This window comes from Notamacropus eugenii, chromosome 7, assembly GCF_028372415.1.
Source record: "Notamacropus eugenii isolate mMacEug1 chromosome 7, mMacEug1.pri_v2, whole genome shotgun sequence".
Taxonomy (NCBI): Eukaryota; Metazoa; Chordata; class Mammalia; order Diprotodontia; family Macropodidae; genus Notamacropus; species Notamacropus eugenii.
The window spans coordinates 52678588-52699692 of record NC_092878.1 but is presented as its reverse complement, the minus strand read 5'-3'; the positions used below and the strand labels follow the sequence as shown (position 1 = coordinate 52699692).

Sequence of the window (21105 nt, the reverse complement as noted above, 5' to 3'; positions counted from 1 at the left end):
ACATGCAGCTTGAACCAGATGAAAATGTAACTGGGAGATATTTCACAAAATAAAAATACCATAAAATATAGATGATACTATATTGTAAAAATTAAGTCAATATCCTGCTCACAGGAACCCTTGTGTAAGGATTAATAGCCCCCATTTCTATTTGAGTACGACACCTTTGGTATAGATTCACCATCATGTTGTGGATGAGATGCTTTTAAATTAAAAGAGATTTATCCCTCATCAGTTCCCTCTTTCCCCCACTCTTGAGTAACCATTTTTCTTTAGATAGATTGGATCTAAAATAGATCTGCCTTATAATGAATTCTGATCTATGATGAAAAGTAATTATGGTGAAATTTATAATTTTGACACTTAGTGAGTGAAATGCTTATTTCATGCAAATATGCCTGCTTATTTGTAATCTATGCTTTCTGTGCTTAGATTGCAGCCATGGCTATCCTTCTCTGAGCAGAAGTTCACAGACAATCTGTCAAAGGCACAGAGAAGGAAAAGTGCCTATCTATTTTTGCCTCATTTATTTTCAGGGACAGAATCATTAGCTTTATTGATTTGGCTGCTTATTGAGTTGTATTCATTAGCGATTGCGTCATTTCTTTTCAATGCATCTTCCCCTCACCCCCCTCCTGCTGAGTGCTCCTCTGCATAGAGCTAATTCTGAAAGTTAACTATTGATTAAATGTGAGACAGCTTCTGAGAGGAAGACAAATACATTATGGCCAGGACTGATGAATAGGGCATTATTCCTCTCTCTCTCTAGAGGTTAATCTGACTCTGGCCAAGCCTTGGAAATTCTGACTGGGAAAGATGCAGGGGGTTTGCTCCAATCTGGAGCAACCTCAAATCAAACTTGATCCATAGGACCCTTGGGATGTTGGAACAATTAAGGTACCTTTGCTAAGCTTTGACCTTGCTATAGGCTGGCCCTGGAATTAACTAGGTCAGCCAATCCTGCCTTGAAACTTTTGCATTGGATACACATGTTCCTGGAGGTCTCCAGACCAGTGATCACTTAGAACAGATTCATAGCAATTCATGGAGCCACTCTGGGTCACTTTTGTATCTGGCCTCTTAGTGGTGAGATTGCAGGGGATACAGATGATTTTGAAGCATGTTTTATTCTTTGAATGGGGGCTCACAGTAGGCTTGATTTTCTGGAATATGAAGTCCAACACTAAGTTCCTTTTCTCTTCCAATCCCTGAAGCTTCAATGGCACCTCAACAAAAAAGTGACTTTGTCAAAATGATAATGAGGGCCCTCTTGACAGGGGCTGTCTTGACAGGGGCTTGTATGCTTCGTCAATACCTGAGTGACAGATAAGTGCCTCTGTCAACTTTCCTCATAGCTACTTTTTGGTTTGGAGTAGGGCATTATCTAACTATCCAAGCATCTGGGCTGAAAGAAGGTAACCCAATCCTATAGTATAAAGGAAATTTTCAAGGGTTATGAGTTCACATTCCGAAGGACAGAGAAGCCATGTTTGGGGCCTGCTTCCTGTCTGATGTTTTTATCTCCTTCATCCAGGAATCCTCTATGTCCCCAGGGGGACTGAGGCCAACTGTGCCTCTTTCCTGGACACAACAAACTTCACCAGTCCTAGCTAAGAGATCTATGTGTGCTGCAGAGAACTCTTCCAGAGGTGAGGACCCTGTGATTCCTGACTCCTTCTGTATTCCCTCAAAGGAGGCTCTGTGTGGCAGAGGAATTGGTCAGGGGTCAAGTACTAACCTAAGGGGTAGCTACTAATCACAGTAGCAGTGCATATAATCTGAGTGCTAAATGTGAAATGGAAAGACAGGAAGCTGTTCTTATGAAACAAAGGGATGTAGGAAGGAAATGATTGTAATTGTGGACAGGTAGATAAAAGGAAAAGGATGTTAGAACTTGACTTTTTGATCATGAGTGGTAAAGTTGAGGGGCGTTCACCCACCTCTGCTCCCATAAGAAAGGGGATATGCCATGAAGCTTGAAAGATGTTGTTTCAGGATGCACAAAACTGTTATATTAAATTCATGTAATTCATTAATCTCAAGGAGTAGTAAGACTGAAAATATATGTAAATAGGTTAGGTTTAAGAGGTTGAGATCTATACCAAGATATTAATGGAAGTTGTTCCTTGAGTCCCGTGATGAGCTTTCACCAAAATACCTTCTATATTTATCAAAGGTAGATTTCTAAGCTGGACAGACTGCTAGTCTTAGATGTTATCACAGTTTGTTGTGGTATTCCAGTAAAATAAGAGTTTTATAACCTGGGCTCTGTGAACTTTTATTTATAAAAATATCTTTTTAATGAATTCAATGTAATTCGTTTCCTTTATATTCCTATGTATTGAAATTTATATATTTAAAAACATTATTCCAAGAAAGCGGATGGGTTTCCAAGGCTACAGGGTTACAATGTCCATGATACAACAAATATTAAGAATCCCCAAGTTGTAAAGATCACCTCAAAAGTAAAATAGATAGGTAGGTGGCTTTGCTTTGAGCTAAATTGTTTTCTCAAAGATGAACACCAGCCAAATAAAGTATTTTTCCCCTGTTCTTTTTTTGCTCACCTAAGCCTCTATTGACCTTTTACCTAGAGCCCCCTTCCTGGGAGTGATTGGAACTAGAAGGAGGCACAGATTCCTGCCTCACTGATTTGCACTACTGCTTGAGCCTGATCCTCCTTCCTTAGACACACAAGGGGAAAGAGGGTTGCTGTGTCCAATGAGTAATGTCCGAATCAAGCAGAGTTATTAGATATAGGAGTCCAGAGAAAGCAGGAAATAACCAATAGACCCAGAATCCCAATTTTCTTTCTTTATGTTTATTTATTTATTTTTAGTTTTCAACATTCATTTCCACAAAATTTTGAGTTCCAAATTTTCTCCCAATCTCTCCCCTCCCCCTCACCCCGTAATGCCTTGCATTCTGATTACCATTTCCCTCAATGTGCCCTCCCTTCTCTCACACCCCACCCTTCTATAATCCCCATCTTCTCTCCTTTGTTGTAGGGCAAGATAGATTTCTAAACCCCATTACTTGTATTTCTTATTTCCCAGTAGTATGCAAAAATAATTCTCAACATTTGTTTCTAATACTTAGAGTTTCAGCTTTTCTCCCTTCCTCCCTCCCCATCCATCCCACTGAGAAGGCAAGCAATTCAATATAAGCTATATATGTGTAGCTTTTCAAAAGACTTCCATAATAGTCATGTTGTATAAGACTATATTTGCCTCAGTCCTACCCCATCCCCCCCATTTAATTCATTCTCTCATTTGACCTTGTCCCTCCCCAAAAGTGTTTACTTGTAATTACTCCCTTCTCCCGTTTGCCCTCCCTTCTATCATCCCCCTCACTCTACTTGTCCCCTTCTCTCCTATTTTGCTGTAGTGTAAAATAGATTTTCATATCAAATTGTGCGAGCATGTTATTCCCTCCTTAAGCCAAATGTGATCAGAGTAAACTTCACTTTTTCCCTCTCACCTCCTCCCTTTTCTCCTCCATTGAAAAAGCTTTTTCTTCCTCTTTCATGAGTGATAGTTTGCCTCATTCCATTTCTCCCTTTCTCCTCCCAATATATTCCTCTCTCACTCCTTAATTTTATTTTTTTAGATATCATCCCTTCTTATTCAACTCAACCTGTGCTCTGTGTGTGTGTGTGTGTGTGTGTGTGTGTGTGTGTGTGTGTGTGTAATGCCTCCAACTACCCAAATACTGAGAAAAGTCTCAAGAGTTCCAAATATTATCTTTCCATGTAGGAATGTAAATAGTTCAACTTAAGAAAGTCCTTTATGATTTCACTTTCCTGTTTACCTTTTCATGCTTCTCTTGATTCTTGTGCTTGAAAGTCAAATTTTTCTATTCAATTCTGGTCTTTCCATCAAGAATGCTTGAAAGTCCTATATTTCATTGAATGATCATTTTTTCCCCTGAAGTATTATGCTCAGTTTTCCTGGGTAGGTGATTCTTGGTTTTAATCCTAGTTCTTTTGACTTCTGGAATATCATATTCCAAGCCCTTCAATCCCTTAATGTAGAAGCTGCCAGATCCTGTGTTATCCTGATTTTATTTCCACAATACTCGAATTGATTCTTTCTAGCTGCTTGCAATATTTTCTCCTTGACCTGGGAACTCTGAAATTTGGCTACAATATTCCTAGGGGTTTCTCTTTTCTGGTCTCTTTCAGGAGGTGGATTTTTTCAATATTTATTTTGCCTTCTTGTTCTAGAATTTCAGGGCAGTTTTCCTTATTAATTTCATGAAAGATGATGCCTAGGCTCTTTTTTTGATCATGATTTTCAGGTAGTCCCATAATTTTTAAATTTTCTCCTGGATCTATTTTCCAGGTCAGTTTTTTTCCAATGGGATATTTCACATTATCTTCCATTTTTTCATTCTTTTGGTTTTGTTTTGTCATTTCTTGGTTTCTCATAAAGTCATTAACTTCTATATGCTCCATTTTCATTTTTAAAGAACAATTTTCTTCGGTGAGCTTTTGAGCCTCCTTTTCCATTTGGCTAGTTCTGCTTTTTAAAAATTTCTCCTCATTGGCTTTTTGGACCTCTTTTGCCAATTGAGTTAAACTATTTTTAAAGGTTTTGTTTTCTTTGGCATTTTTTTGGGTCTCCTTTAGCAAGCTGTTGACTCGATTTTCATGATTTTCTTGCATTGCTCTCATTTCTGTTCCCAATTTTTCCTCCACCTTTCTTACTTGATTTTCAAAATCCTTTTTGAGCTCTTTCATGGCCTGAGACCATTGCATATTTATATTGGAGGCCTCTGATGGTAAACATTGTTCTTCCTCATCCAAAAAGGAGTGATGAAAATACGTCTTCACCAAGAAAGTAAACTTATATAGTCTTATTTTTTCCCCTTTTTTGAGCATTTTCCCCAGCCAGTTATTTGACTTTTGACCTTTGTCAAGAGGAGGGTATACTCTGGGGACCTGTAAGTTCTCAGTACCTCCAAGGTGGCACAATTATGGTAGAGGAATTTACTCCTCTGCTGGCCTGCACACTGGTCTGGGAGCAACCAAAAGCTTTTCTGCCCAGAATCTGCAAGTAGTAGAATTCCCACTCCACAACCACCTCCAGCTCTGCCAGACCCCAGGACCCTGCTTAGGGCTGAGATACAGATCAGCTGCTCAATTCCCCCAGGGGCTTTAGGTGGAGGGCTCCAAAAATGGATGCTGCTGCTGCTGTGGCTGCTGCTGGTTGGGCCAGATTGCGTTCCCTTCTCATCCAGATAAAAAAACTTTCTCACTGACCTTTGAAGCATTCTTTGACGTTTGTGGGTTGAAGCATCTGAGAACTACTACTGCTGCTGGGGATTCCACCTGCCTGAAGCCTGTGCCAGTCCTGTTCCTCCTGGTGCTGCGTGGCCAAGGCTGGGCTGCACTCTGCTCCGCATCTGGTGGGATAGACCTTTCCTGTTGGCCTTCCAGGTTACCTGGGGCTGAAAATCTCTTTCATTATGTCGTTCAGTGTCTTCTCCTGCTCTAGAATTTGTTGAGAGTCATTTTTTTAGTTATTTTTTTATGACCTGTGGGGGAAGAGCTAAAGTATGTGCAACTTTCTACTCCACCATCTTGACTCCGCCCCCAAGAATCCCGATTTTCAAAGATTTATTAGCTAGCTAAGAACTTTTGCCTAGGAAACTTCATCAGCCCTGTCAAAGACATCTGCAAAACACAGATACATACCCAGGAATAGTTGTAGACCCTGATCCATCTCTAAATGCATTCTTTTTCAGTTGCATAAAAGTTTTCTTTAATCTCATTAGGGTTCATCATGGTGGGAGCATATGTACTGATGGTAGTGATGGGGTGATTTTCTGAAAGTGGCAATCATGGTGTCCCAAGTCTGGAATTCAAGCCTTTTGGGAGGCATACAAGCTTGTTGATTTGATTAGTTTTGATTGTGAAACCTACACGAGCCTTATGGTGTTCCCCATCACTTCAGCCATGCCAGAAAAAAAGAATGTGTGTCTAGCTCCAACTTCGGTAAGGTGGCCTTCTTTTGCCAGCCTTGCTTCTCTCACAGCTTCTGTTTGGATGTGATATCAGCTGAGTTTTCTCACAACAAGAGCTTTCATCTCTCAAGTCTACTGGATTTGTTGTTGTCCATAAGCATGTGCACATTCTATGTACTGATGATGAGTGGAATTATCTCTGCAAAAGTTTCTGTACTTCTTTTGTGTTTCTACTGCTCAGGGTAGGATCCCCACCTGCTGCAATAAGCAGGCCAGGATCCAGCTAGGTAACCTTTAGGGCATCTTTTCTAGCCTCTCAGGGGGTGAATAGTGCAGTGCTTAAAAAATGCTGCTCAGTCATCCAGTGGGCTGTCATATCTAGCTGCATCTTTAGTCCTGTGGGAAGATGACCCTGTGGCCTAAGCCACCTGTATTCAGGGTTGTGACAGCAGTTCACAGTGTGTCTGCACCTGCTGCTTCATCACTTGTCCCCTGCCACATGGCACCATGATTGCCACTTTCAGGACAGTGCCACATCATCACCTTCAGTGAATATGTTCCCATCATGATGAAGCCTGATGAGGTTAAAGAAAAATTTTAGAAAGATCTGGAGACCTTTATCATCAGTGTGCCAAAAAAGGACAAACATGATTCTGGGTAAGAATTGTCCTGAAGTAGTAGGACTAGAGAGAAAAGTAGAAATAGAAAAAATCCATTGATTATTACCTGAAAGATATCCTAGAAGGAAAACTTAGAGGCATATCAAAGCTAGATTATGAAACCCCCAGCTCAAGGAGAAAACAGTACAAGTAACAAGAAAAAAGCAATTCAAATGTGGCAAAGCCACAATTAGAATCACACAGGACCTAACAGCAGCTGCACTAAAAGACCACAGATCTTGGAACACTCTATATAAAAAAGCAAAAGAACTAGGGTTGTGGCTAAAAATATCATACCCAGCATAATAATGAAAAAAAAGGGTATTCAAGAAATTGCCAGAATTTCAGGATTTTGTTGCAAAAGACATGAAAACAATAGAAAATTTGACATATAAGATCCAAGAGAAATATATAAGGTAAACATGAAAGACTAATTACAAGGAATGCAATAAGGATAGACTTTATTTTTTATACAAGGAAATATAAATCATATGTCTAAGATTGTTATCAGAAATTGGGTAGATTGAAAGAAAGATTGGGGTAGAGCTGAGTATGATGTGATACTAAAAGATAAACCATCTAGGAAAAGGTAAAACAAGGAATTATCATATGCAAATGAGGTGCCAGAGGAAGAATTGGTACAGAGGAATTAGATGGAGGAGGAGGGCTGGTAGTTCTAGAACTCTACTTTCATAAGGAATGGGTTAAAAATGGAACAATACATATAAATCTAGAAGTATATAAAAGTCTTCTAAATTCATAATGAAATAAAAGGCCAAGGGTACAGGAAGTGGGGAGAGGATAAGGAAGTGATATTTGGTGGGGGAGTAGGTTAAGTAACAGAAGGGCAAGGAAGTAGATAGAAGTAAATGAGTGGAGTCAGAATTAGGGAAGGAGATAAGAGATACACAGAAACATAAAGATCACGTGATTTTATCAGGGGAAAAAAGACAGGCGTAGTAATCATGATCTCAGAGAAAGTTAAAGCTAAAATAGATTTAATGAAACGAGAAAAATAGAGAAACTATATTATGTCCACTATATTGATCAATATTGTTTTGGACTATTTAAAATAAGTAGATAGTATAAGGTTGGAATAATGCTACGGTAGAGTAACAAAGAGTTGGTAGAATTAGAAAAATATGGAAAGACTTGGACCTATGAAGGAAGATATTATCCACCCACATAGAAACAGAGGTCAAACGTGTATAGGACAGTCTTACATAGATGCATACAAATGTATATGTCTATATATAAACATAATTATAGATATCTAAGTATATGTATGTGTATGTAATTGTAGGTATGTGTGTATATCTATGATACATCTATGTTTGTGTGTATATATGTATGCATATATGTGTATATGTATGTGAATGCACACATGTATGTGTGCATCCATGTAAATTGTAGCCTTCAAGGAGTGGAAGGAGAAAGGGGAAAGAAAAGAACAAAGTAAAAAGTGCACAGCAGAGAACAAAAGAAAACTTACAGGGAAGGAAACAAAATATAGAAGGTTCTGAACACAGTATTATATAGGCTTTCTTGAAATGGAAACATATAGCTGTATATTTTGAATCCTTTTTTATGTTCTGCTGTGCACATGGCAGTGCTTTTTTTCTTTTCTTATTTAAGTTTTAATATTTAAGTTTAAAATAAATTATTTAAAATTTTGAATAAAAAGCATTTTGGAATAGATTGTGAGGAGTGGGAGACACTGGCAAAGGACTATCCAGCATGGTGTGCCCAAATCAAAGAATGTGCTCTAGGAATCTATAATCAAAGCAGAGTTGTAGTAGCTCAAAAGGAACATAAGATGCACAGATTTAGAGACATCTTCACTTCAAATGTTCATATGGACTATTTGTGCTGGATCTGTTGTAGTATCTTCTGAACTCATAGATGTTTGATCAGCCACAGTCATGTATGTTGTACCTTGACTCCAACATAATGATGCCATTTTAATTTTTTTCAAGAATCAAGGACAACAATCACCTGGGTGAAATTAGGCAAGTTACTTAAATTTCCCATGGCCTCACTTTCATCATTTGTAAAATGAGCGGGATGGACTGGGTGACCTCTGAGGTCCCTTTCAGCTTGAAATCTACTTTCCTGTGATAATACTTCAGTCTTCATGCTGTTGTTGTTGTTGTTGTTAAATTGTTTTTCAGTCACATCTGATGCTCTTTCACCTCATTTGAGGTTTTCTTGGTAAAGATACTACAGTAGTTTGACATTTCCTTCTCCAGCTCATTTTACAGTTGAAGAACTGGGGCAAACAGTAAGGGTCACACAAGAGTAAGTGTCTGAGGTTGGATTTGAACTCAGGAAAATGAGTATTTCTGACTCCAGGTTCAGTAGACTCACTTATTATTATGAGGGTAGCTGGGTGGTGCAGGGGATAGAGTCCACTGATTTGAACCTGGAGTCATGAAGACCCATCTTCATGAATTCAAATCCAGCCTCAGACACTTACTGGTTCTGTGACCTTGGACTAGTCACTTAACTCTGTTTGCCTCAGTTTCCTCATCTGTAAAATAAGCTGAAAAAGGAAATGGCAAATCACTCCAGTATCTTTGCCAAGAAAACCTAAAAGAGGTCACGAAAAGTCAACATGACTGAAATGACTGAACAGCAACAAAATTGTTATTATAGGGCTTGTAAAATTTTGATAGGTTTCTGCCCTCATGGAGTTCAGAGTCTATCAGGGGGAACAAAACATTAGGACAAATATTGTAATGCATCAAAGGACAAGGTAAGTCATCAGAGCTGTGAAACAAAGTATTCTGTGTGTCCAAATGGGATTTGAGAAGGCTTCATGGAGAAAATGACATTTGCATTAAATTTTAAGAGAATTAAAATGTCATTCAATTTAAATTTCCTCTTAAATTATTAACCAATTAATGTGAAATCCATTTTACTTCACTATTAAAATTAACATCCGTTACCTCTTGTAACAGTGCGACTGTTCCCTTCACTTAGACAAATCACAGTCCTTTCCCATGCCTTTGGAGACAGTTGAATGTGTTGTTGTGGCCAAAAATAATTACATCCTGATGGTCAACTTCTGGTGATAAACCTCTCTGAATCCAACTGGGTTGGCCACTGACCATGCATGTAATTGGTCATCAGGCCATAGTCTAAGCCCCTCCAGTTCAATAGGACCTGTCAGACTCTACCAGTCTAGCTTTGATGTATTCAGGGTGATCTCTGTGCTGTCATAAAGCACCAGAGGACACCTTTTGTGGAAAATATCTTCCAACAGTTATAATGATTTATAGGTCTGTATTTAGCTCACAACATCCTAAAGTTAGAAAGGTGCATTAGGACACCAGAAGCATCTTTTCAGAAGAGGAAGACTCCTCTTTTAAGGAAACTAGACCTCTAGGTTATGGTTATAAAGTTCATTTCCACTCAGTTGTTCTAGAAATAGATTCTCAAAGAAGGCATGGCTTGATCATGGTGTGTGTATGCATGGTGATTCTGTCACCTCCCTGTTCTCTGGGAATGAATTCATACTGTGTGACACAGCTGTTGCTGTGGGCAATGGCCCAAATTAACAACAGGTCAGGCTCTATTTTCTCTAGTCATATGTAATTCTGGAGGGAGGGGAAAAATACAGGAAAAGATGGTAAATCGAGGGCTGGAAGGGCCTCTAGAGTTCATCTAGTCCAATCCCCTCATTTTACAGATGAGGAAACTGAGGCCCAGGTAACATAAGTGATTTGTCCAAACTTATACATAGAGTATCAGAAGTAAGATATGAACTCAGGTTTCTAACTCCAAATTCAGGAAGCTTTTCTTGAAATTCAATCCTAGACTTGAAGGAAGTGATAAATTTAACTAAGCAACTTGATTATTTCTGATTGCTCAGTGCTCAGTGTTTCCTTCCCATTAGCTCAAATAGCTATTTATCTTATTTTTCCTCAATAGAAATTCAATTCTGACCAATTGACAAATGTCTCTGGCTTTCCACTTCAGCATCCCACTCAACAACACTGACCAGCTCCCTTTTTCACAACTCTGGACAAACCCAAAATTCAGTGCTAACACCCTTGCCAACTGCTGTGGACTCTACAACCATGCCAGCTATATCAAAAGCAGCCTCTTTGTGTAACAATATTTGATCATAGCTCATAGAATCTAGAAAGACCTTTCACCTCATCTAGTCCAGTGGCAATCCCTGCAATTGTATATGAATTTAAAAAAACCACAAATTGTTTGGCAGGGTAAAAAGTAGAAATATGATTTAATGTGTGCGATTTGGGGCAAGTGAAAGAAGGGAATGCTTCTCTGAGTTTTGCAGTCAAATTGGGGTTTATGAATTTCCATAGTCATGTTTGAGAGATATATGCATATTTATTGATAGGGCTAAAGTTTCCTTTAAAACATTCTCAAGGCCACATATTCCCCATTTCACTAAGTAAATAACAATTAAAGCTCTTCACAATCTTGGCACCACCTTCTTTCCAGTAGTAACAGCAAGGACCTGAGCATACACAGGAGGGCCTGCTGAACAGGTCCTCAGATCTGCTTTTCTAAAAGGAAAGCAGCTTTTGAGGGGTCCACAATCTGCTTGAATCCATTGCATACATACATAGTTACCAGAGAGAGAAGAGCCTCCATCTGGGTTTTCAAAGTTGGGGGCTCCTTAACAGCTGCCCAGGGTCTCATCTGGCCAAACAAATACTTACAATGAGTAAACCTCAATACCTCAGAGTATTTATACACTTTTTCAGAGACAGAGGGCATCTGGACCTTTGAGAAGCACCTCATTAGAAATTAACAAAAAGTGTGAGCCTTCCTACAAAACAAATCTCCCCTCATCTAACTTCCTTCAATAGACAGGCCCATTAATGGGTAGGGAAGACCTTTAACTGTAATTAACACAATAAACATTTCATTGGGTCCCAAGAGCTTTCACATCCATTACATGGGCAACTTGTATCTGAATAGGCATTAACATTTCTTTCTTTTTTTGTGTGTGTTTATTTATTTATTTTTAGATTTCAACATTCATTTTTTCAAAGTTTTGAGTTCCAGTTTTTCTCGCCATCTCTTCCCTTCCTCTGCCCTGTAACACCTGGCATTCTCATTACTCCTTCCCTCAATGTGCCCTCCCTTCTATCACATTCCACCCTTGCCTTATCTCCATCTTCTCTCTTTTCTTGTAGGGCAAGATAAATTTCTATACCCCATTACCTGTATTTCTTATTTCCCAGTTATATGTAATAACAATTCTCAGTGATGGTGACTGAACTAATTTTTAATTGAAGTCTAAGTATGACTACTTAGGAAGGTGATTCTGCTATTAAAAACACATTATTCACTCCAAAACCAAATAATAAATGTTTTTGTACTGTATGTTTCCCACTCACTCATTTGTTACCTAACTTACTGCTTGACTTTTATTCCTGGCTAAATTATAGATCATATGAAAGAATGATTTGTGAACATTTAGAAATGAATGTATTGAGTGCTAGGAGCTAATAAGGTTACATTAAAAATAGGTTAAGGCAGATCAATCTAATTTTTTTCATTACAGGGTCACCGAATTAGGGGACTGCTTTAGACAGTGTTTACTTAGATTTTAGCAAAGTGAGTATTTGACATAGTTTTTTTGTGCTATTCTTGTGGCTAAGGTGGGATGATGTGCACTGGACAAGAGTATGGTTAGGTAGCTACAAAACTGGCTAAATATCTGAAGTGAAAGAGTATTCATTAATAGCTAGATGTCAGCCTGGAAGGAGATCTCTATTAAAATGCCCAAGGATTTTTGCCCTAGGCCTTCTGCTATTTAAAATTTGTATCAGTGACTTGCAAAAGCACATATTTGAATATTATGTTTTACTTTTTTACAGAATCAATGTAATCAATAAAACAGTAAATGATAACCATAAACATCATTAATACATATGCACACACGTAGATGTATATGAGAATATATGTATGTATATTTATACATGTATCTATAGATAGATACAGACACACACACATATATATACATATATGTATACACACACACACACACACACACACACACACACACAATATATATATATATATATATATATATATATATATATATATATATATATATATATGTATATAATGAAATAAAGGCCTTCAGATGGTATATTGACTACTCTGAACTGAGGACTTCCAGTTCAGTTTGCTAATCTATGACTTCTCCTGAAAATAGGCAAAGAATTGTAGACAGTACAATCCAGCCCATTTTTGACAGTATCCGGTGGCGTCAGTTATTAGGTGAAGACTTGGTACTTTGGACCCAGGACTTGGGTCTTCCTTCACAGCTAGCTAGAGACAGGGACTTGGGATCTGGTGGGAACTAAATCTTTTATAGTTTAGTGTCTTGTCACTTGCAAGGACCTCAGATTACTTCTTGCCATAGCTAGGAGAAAAACAAAAAAGTGAGTGGCCTCAGTTGTAGCACCAGCGAGGAAGAGCTTGCCACCATATTTCTGCTCTCACATCTCACTGACCTTGAGACCTCTGAGGCACCCCTAACTTTCTATCACATTTTATCACTTTTGTTCCCTTTGCATACTTCCTCTCTCAAACCCCAGCAGCTGCCCAAATCTTTCCTTTTCTGTGCAGTGGGGGATTGGCAGCCCAGAGTAAGAGGGAGACTGTTCTTGCAAAAAGACATAGCTGACACACCTATCAGATTTTCAGGTGACACAAAGCTGAGAGGGAAAGATTACACCTTGAATAAAAGATCAAAAAGATCTCAACTGACTAAAATGAGGTGTGAAGTGGAATAGAGCTAAATGTAACGACTTCAAAAAGCCAACTGCACATGTACAAGATGGTTAGATACAGTTTATTTGAAAAAGACCTAAGGCTTTTTTTTTAACTTTAGAAATCTTTATTTTAATGAGGTGAAGGTGTTGCCAAGGGGGTTCGTAAAAAGGAAATCTGGAGACTGAAATGCATCTTAGGAAAAAGAAAAGTCAGTCACAGTTGTAGATGTCATAGTCAATCAAATGCAATGTCTCTCTGTTTTATTCCAGTGAAAAGTTTTTGAAGAGGTGACATTGTATTGCCACTCGAGGAAGAGGATACTAGTCTGGGAAATCAATGAAGCAGTTATAATAACCATTTCTCTTCCTTTAAAAAAGATTTAAACATTTCTATTTAAGGTTTTGAGTTCCAAATTCTTTCCCTTCCCACTTCCCTTTCCTTTCCCTTCCAAGATTGTAAGCAATCAGATATAGGTTATACTTGTTCAATTATGCAAAACATTTCCATATTAGACATTTTGTACAAGAAGAATCAAAGAAAAAAATGAAAGAAAGTGAAAAAGAGCATGTTGCAGTTTTTATTCAATGAATATCAGTTCTTTCTCTGGAGGCAGATAATATGCTTCATCACTAGACCTTTGGGATTATTTTGAATCATTGTATTGCTGAGAATACCTAAGTCACAATTCTTCATTGAAGAGTATTGTTGTTACAATGTACAACATTCTCCTGGTTCTGTTCATTTCACTATGCATCAGTTCATGTAAGTCTTTCCAGGTTTTGCTAAAGTTGATAATTTCAAGTAGTTTTCAAATTGATTCTCTAGGATTTTCTGAGTACAAGATCATATCATCTGCAAAGAGTGATAGTTATGTTTCCTCATTGCCTGTTCTAATTCCTTTAATTTCTTTTTCTTCTCTTATTGCTATAGCTAACATATCTAGTACAATATTAAATAATAGAGGTGATAATGGGCATCTTTGCTTCATACCTGATTGTATTGGGAAGAGTTCTAGATTATTCCTATTACAGATAAAGCTTGATAGTGGATTTAGATAAATATTACTTAGCTTTTTAAGGTAAGTTCCTTTTGTTTCTGTGCTCTCTTGTGTTTTTAATAGGAATGGGTGCTGTATGTTGTCAAAGACTTTTTCTGCATCTATTGAGATGATTTATGTTGGTTTTGTTATTGATTTGGTCAATTATGCTGATAGTTTTCCATATATAATTTTCCAACCAGCACTTCATTCCTGTTATTAATCTCACCTGGTCATAGCATATGATTCTTGTGATACTTTGCTGTAATATTTTTGCTAGTATTTTATTTAAAATTTTTGCATCAATGTTTAATAGGGAAATTGGTTTACAATTCTTTTCTCTGTTTTGACTCTTCCTGTTTTGGGTATCAGCACCATATTTGTGTCGTAAAAGGAATTTGGTAGGTCTCCTTCTTTGCCTATTTTTCCAAATAGTTTAAGTAGTTTTGAGATTATTATTCTTTTAATGTTTGGTAGAATTCTCTTGTGAATCCATCCGGTCCTGGGGATTTTTTTCTTAGGAAGTTTATTGATGGTTTGTTCAAATTCTTTTTCTTAGATTGGGTTATTTAAATATTTTATTTCTTCTTATGTTAATCTGTGTAACTTATATTTTTTGTAGATATTCATCCATTTCATTAAGATTGTCAAATTTAATGGCATATAATTGGCTAAAATTGCTCCTAATAATTGTCTTAATTTCTTCTTCACTGGTGGTGATTTCAACCTTTTCATTTTTGGCACTAGTAGTTTAGTTTTCTTCTTTCCTTTTTTAAATCAAATTAACCAATGATTTATTTATTTTATTGGTTTTTTCATAAAAACAGATTCTAGTTTTATTTATTAGTTCAATGTTTTTCTTACTTTCAATTTTATTGATCTATCCGTTGATTTCAAGATTTCTATTGATGTTCAATTGGGGATTTTTAATTTTATCTTTTCCTAGTTTTTTTTAAGATCCCCTATTTATTGGTCTACTTTTTCTTTATTTTATTGATGTAAGTAATTGGGGATATAGATTTCCCCCTAAGTATCTCTTTGACTTTATCATATAAATTTTGATATGTTGGCTTGTTGTCATTTTTTGTTTTGTTTCAGTCTACCATGTCCCCTGAGCTGTACTACCTTCTGTCAGTCCCCAGTGTCCTCTCCCCCTTTTATTTGATCTCTTTCCCTCCTACTTTCCTGTCAGGTAAGATGGATTTCTATATTCATCTGATTGTACATTTAATTCTTTCTTTGAGCCAATACTGAAGAGAATAAGGTTCAAGTGATGCTCATTAACCACCCTCCCATCTTCCTCTCCACTGTAATAGGTCTTTCATACCTCTTCATGGGAAATAATTTACCCCATTCTACCTTCCCTTCCTTCTGCAGTCATTGTACTCCTCTTTCTCACCCTTTACCTTTTTTATGTCATTCCCTCAAATTCATCTTATACTGGGACCCTCTGTCTATGTATATTCCTTCTAGCTATACTATTAGGAATAAGAATACAATTATTATATAAAACAATTATATTTATATATAATTATGTATATATAATCACATAATTGTATAATAATATTATACAAAAATAATGATACAATTTTTAAGAATTGCAAGTATCATCATGTGCAAGACACTGTGCACTCAACAATAAAATGAAATACATCATGGTAACCATTCTGCTGGATATGACATTCCATCACCTGGTGGAATTGAGTAACACCTTCATGGTATTAATGGACCACAATAATTTAGTTTACTTTCATCTGGCTGAGATTTTACTAAGTCATTCTGCCTGATAGTTATGATTATTTTTGTAGCTTTTTCCTCCTGTAGTACTCTTCCTGATGTTTTACCATGAATATGGAGGTAGTTCTTCTATTAAGGGGTTCTGTTGATACACAGAAAAATCCTGTGGTCTCATCATGAAACACTCTTAGGTAGTTATCTGAGAGAAGTGAAGATCAGCAATTTGATGTGGCAGTACTTTTGATGGCCCTACTTACAAATTAGATTTGGAGACATAGGACTTAGGTTAAAGTCCTGTTATAACTGCTTGTTACCTGTCTTTCCAAAATATAAGTCTGACCAGGTTACTCTCCTGCTAATTAAATTCCAGTGATTCCCTGTTTTCTCCAGAAATAAATTCTAACTCCTTGGTTGGCATTTAAAGCCCTGTACAACTTATCACTCCTTCCTAGCCTTGCATTGATCTTCTTCATGCACTATTTGGTGCAGCCAAACTGACTTTCCTGTTTCTCATACAGAGCATTCTGGCTCTCATCTCTGCACTGTTACATAGATTGACCCACTTCCTGGAATTTACTCCCTCCTTACCTGTACCTCTTATAATCCCTAGCTTCCTTTAAAGATCAACGTGAATACATCTCTTGCCTGAGGAGGCCTTTCTTTATCTTTTAGCTGGGAGTGTTCCCATAGACAACCATGTAGTACAGTGATTAGTACACCATGACTGGATTTAGAAAGAACTGAGTTCAAATCTAGCCTCAGATACTTACTAGCATGTGACCCTATGTATGGTACTTAGCCTCCTTATAATTATGATGTCTTTGTAGCCCCAGCATGTGGTTTAGTATCTGGGAAGACTTGAAGTGAATAGAATCAGGAGAAAAATTTATACACAAATAACAATATAATAAAGACCTTTTTTTTACTTTTTAAAAATTCATTATATATTTAGTGCTTTTCTCCTTCCAAAAATTATTGTTCATTTATTTTTGACAAGTAGTATTTAAAGCAATTTTAACTGTGAATTTTTACGTTTCAAAAGTGGTTGGTTTGGGGTTTTTTTTGGTCAACAACATGTTGTTGGATTCTGTTTTCTACTCCATTCCACTTATCTTCTCCATTTAGTGGGTGAATTCATTCCATTGATATTCATGGTTAGGATTTTAGATCCATACCCTGTTTCTTATCTCTGTATTATATAATAATGTTTCCTCTCTTTATCATCATTATTCTCATTTTTACAAAGAAAAATAAATTGGGAGAAGAAAGAGTGGGATTGACTCAACTCTAATCATCTATAACTGCAATAGTATGACCCCATTACTCTGTTCTTCTTCTCTTTGCCTAGGTGACATCCAGACAACTAATACTTATTTTCTTTGCTTTTTAATCCTTCCTTTCTAATCAGCTTTCTATTATTAAAGTTTATTTTGCTTGTTATTATTCCTTCCCCAATTCTGGTTCCCTCTTAAGCCCTTCCTTCTCCCTCTCTGTCCCCACCAATTTTCCTCTTAACTTTGATTAACTTCTACACCAAATTGTGTGTGTATGCATGTAAATGTGTGTTTTCAAACTTCCTTGATCTGATTCAGATGAATGAGATTCATGATATATTTGATTCCCCTACTCCCATCCCCATATTTATGTCCTTTTCTTCTGACAAACCCCAATTATGAGAAATGGTAAGTTCTTTCTTCATTTCTTTCTCAGTGTATTGTTTTTTACTATCTGGATAGCCACAGGAGACTATAGTTTTCCTGTCCTATGATCTATTTTCCTATTATATAACTTTAGACTTAAACTGCATGCATTTCTAATTTGAACTAACTTCTGAAACCCTCCCACAAGTCTGCTGATGTGGCCTAGTTATAATTCTACTACTTTCATCCTACATATGCCTTTCTGGTTATTTTTTAGAGACCTCTCCCCTTTTTCTACTGTTCCATGCTCCTTTGACCCCATCACTCCACCAGTGACCTGACTACTGCCATTACACACCCTTTGTCTGAAAATCCTATGTAAATATGGATTTTTATCTTATACATAGTATTTTATTTTTTTAAATTACATGTAAAGATAGTTTTCAACATTCATTTTTTATATTTTTAATAATTTATATAAACTATATAATATTTACAATTCTGTAATTGTATTGTATAATTTGTTATATACCTTAACATACTATAACATATATAATGATATATAATCATATATAATATATAATTATGTAATAATTTACAATTTTTATGTAATTTTTATTTCCAAATCTTATCTCCCGGTCTCTCTCCCATCCCCTCTCCCCAAGATGGCAAGCAATCTGATATTAGGTATACACATGAAATCATGTAAACATATTTCCACATTAGTCATATTGTGGGAGAAGAAACAGAACAAAAGGAAAAGCCAAGAAAAACCAAAAAAAGTGGAACTAGTATTCTTCAATCTGCATTCAGCCTCCATAATTCTTTCTTTAAACATGAATAGCATTTTCTGTTATGAGGCCTTTGGAATTACCTTGGCTCATTGTGTTGCTCAGAAAATCAATCATAGCTGAGCATCACACAGTGTTGCTGTTACTGTGTACAATGTTCTCCTGCTTCTACTCACTTCACTCACATCAGTTCATATAAGTCTTTCCAGTTTTTTCTGAAATCTTCCTATTCATCATTTCTTATAGCACAGTACTACATGCATATGCCACAATTGGTTTAGCCACTCCCCAATTAATGGGTGTTCTCTTGATTTCCAACTGTTTGCCACTACAAAAAGAGCTACTATAAATATTTTTGTACATGTAGGTCCATTTCTCTTTTTTATGATCTTTTAGACCTGGTATTGTTATTGCTGGATAAAAGGTGTGCACAATTTGGTTGCTGTTTGGTCATAGTTCCAAATTGCTCTCCAGAATGATTGGATCAGTTCACAACTCCACTAACAATGTATTAATGTCCCAATTTTCCCCACATCTCTCCAACATCTGTCATATTAGCCAATCTGATAGGTATGAGGTGGTACCTCAGAGTTGTTTTAATTTGCATTTCTCTAATCAGTAGTCATTTAGAGTATTTTTTTATATAACTATAGATAGCTTTAGTTTTTTTGTTTTTTTTTTTTTTGCTTTATTCATCCATTTATTCATTCATTCATTTTTGACACTTATTTAAGAGGGGTCAAATAATTGATCAACAACATATACTCACATATATATTCATATACCTGTATAACACATATAAAGCTCTGAGGTTTGCACTTTATCTCTATTAACTTAATAGTCTGCATTTTAGCCAGTCTGGATGAATAGCTATTCCCTAAACTTACTTAGCATTCCTTATCATTTCCTTGGCATCACTCAGCCTGTCTTCCATGCCTGGAATTCAATCTTTCCTCATCTCTGCTTCTTTTTTTTAAAATTCTAATCTGTAAACACATTTCTGATGGATTGTCCAAGGGTGTGTTTCTGGGGGAAGAAAGTCCAGAAAAGCCTCTTAGGACACGATCACCTTCCCCCACTACAGAATGTGACTACTGTGCATTCAATGGCCTTAGGGGACAGGAATGAGTGAAAATCTTCTTTGAAAGAGGCAGAAGAATGCTATTCCCTGTTGTGAGGCATGAGGGGTAATCTAGGATACTGCTGGGTCCAGAGTAGGAGGTATTTGCTGGGTTTGCTGTGATTTGGGGCCCAGAAAGGGTAGATTTGTCACGTCCTGGGTCGATTTTCTTCTTGCTGAAGATTATCACCTGCTGAGTGCATCCATTGAACAAAGGTTCTACCTGGAACCAAGGTGTCCCTCCTGGGTTGGGAATGTAGAAGCTGGTGAGACAGAGCTGAGGTTATTCTAACTTCTTGCTATTTGGTCTTTAATAAGGGAGAGCCAGCAGCCTTTGTCCAAGGCAAGACAGTTTTGTAAAACTCATGCCCAGTTGTTCCAGAGAATCCTATTGAGTTTACTGTGTACAGATGAACCATTCTCAGTGCAGTTTTTCTTCAGATACTGAGAGACAAAATGACTGTGGGATTGGTGCTGTATCACTATAAAACATGGTGCTAGGTGGTACGGTGGATAGAATGCTGAGTCTAGAATCAAGAAGACCTGAGTTAAAAATCCTTCCTCAGAAACTTACTAACTCTGTGATCCTGGGCAAGTGACTTAACTGCTCTGTGTCTGCTTATGGGGATACAATTCCCTACAACACACAGGGATGTTCTGACATTCAGTCACTTAAAATATGTAAAGTACTCTCAAATATTTTTTTTAGGTTTCCTGAAATGTCCTTAGTCACAGTTGAAAGTAGTAATATTGACAAACATTAGTTCTCTATAAATAAATGGGCAAGTCACTTAACCCTGTTTGCCTTAGTTCCTTATCTCTAAAATGACCAAGAGAAGGAAGTGATAAGTGACTCTGGAATCCTTGTCAATAAAAGCAAAAAATGTTATTATAGTCAGACACAACTGAAACAACTGAACAACCACAAAATATACAGAAACCATTTTCAAAGCCTAATTTCTTACATGAGAAAAATTAAACGTTTTGTAATCATTAACCAAGTAGTTGTTATCCCTTTTTACATAATGTAAACTGAACTATTTCTGGACTTGTTGCAATAAATTCCTACCTCTTTAATTTACAGTAGAAAATTGTGTTAAATTATAAATATCATTACCAAAGGTTAGCTTCATAGACAAATAATGTATTAGCAAATATCTAGTTAGAAATTAATTTCCTAGAACTTAGCAAAAGAGATGCTTCTGTTTCTTAAATAATTTAATAAAAGTATTTTTTGTTGAATGGGAAGAGACTAGAAATTTGTCTAGACTGATTCACCACTCCACTAACAGTTTATGTGTGCCTTTCTTTCCATAATCCCTACTGGAGTATTTCCATATTTTGTCATCTTTCTCAATTTCCTAATGCTTTCTGATTTTAATATCTGATA

The 21105-nt window shown here is 36.7% G+C and overlaps 1 pseudogene; it reads left to right on the top strand.

Moving 5' to 3' along the window:
- The window catches only part of LOC140514668 (sodium/nucleoside cotransporter 2-like), a 40600-nt pseudogene extending 29857 nt beyond the window's left edge, over nt 1–10743 (top strand).
- Nucleotides 10744–21105: the final 10362 nt, after the last annotated feature.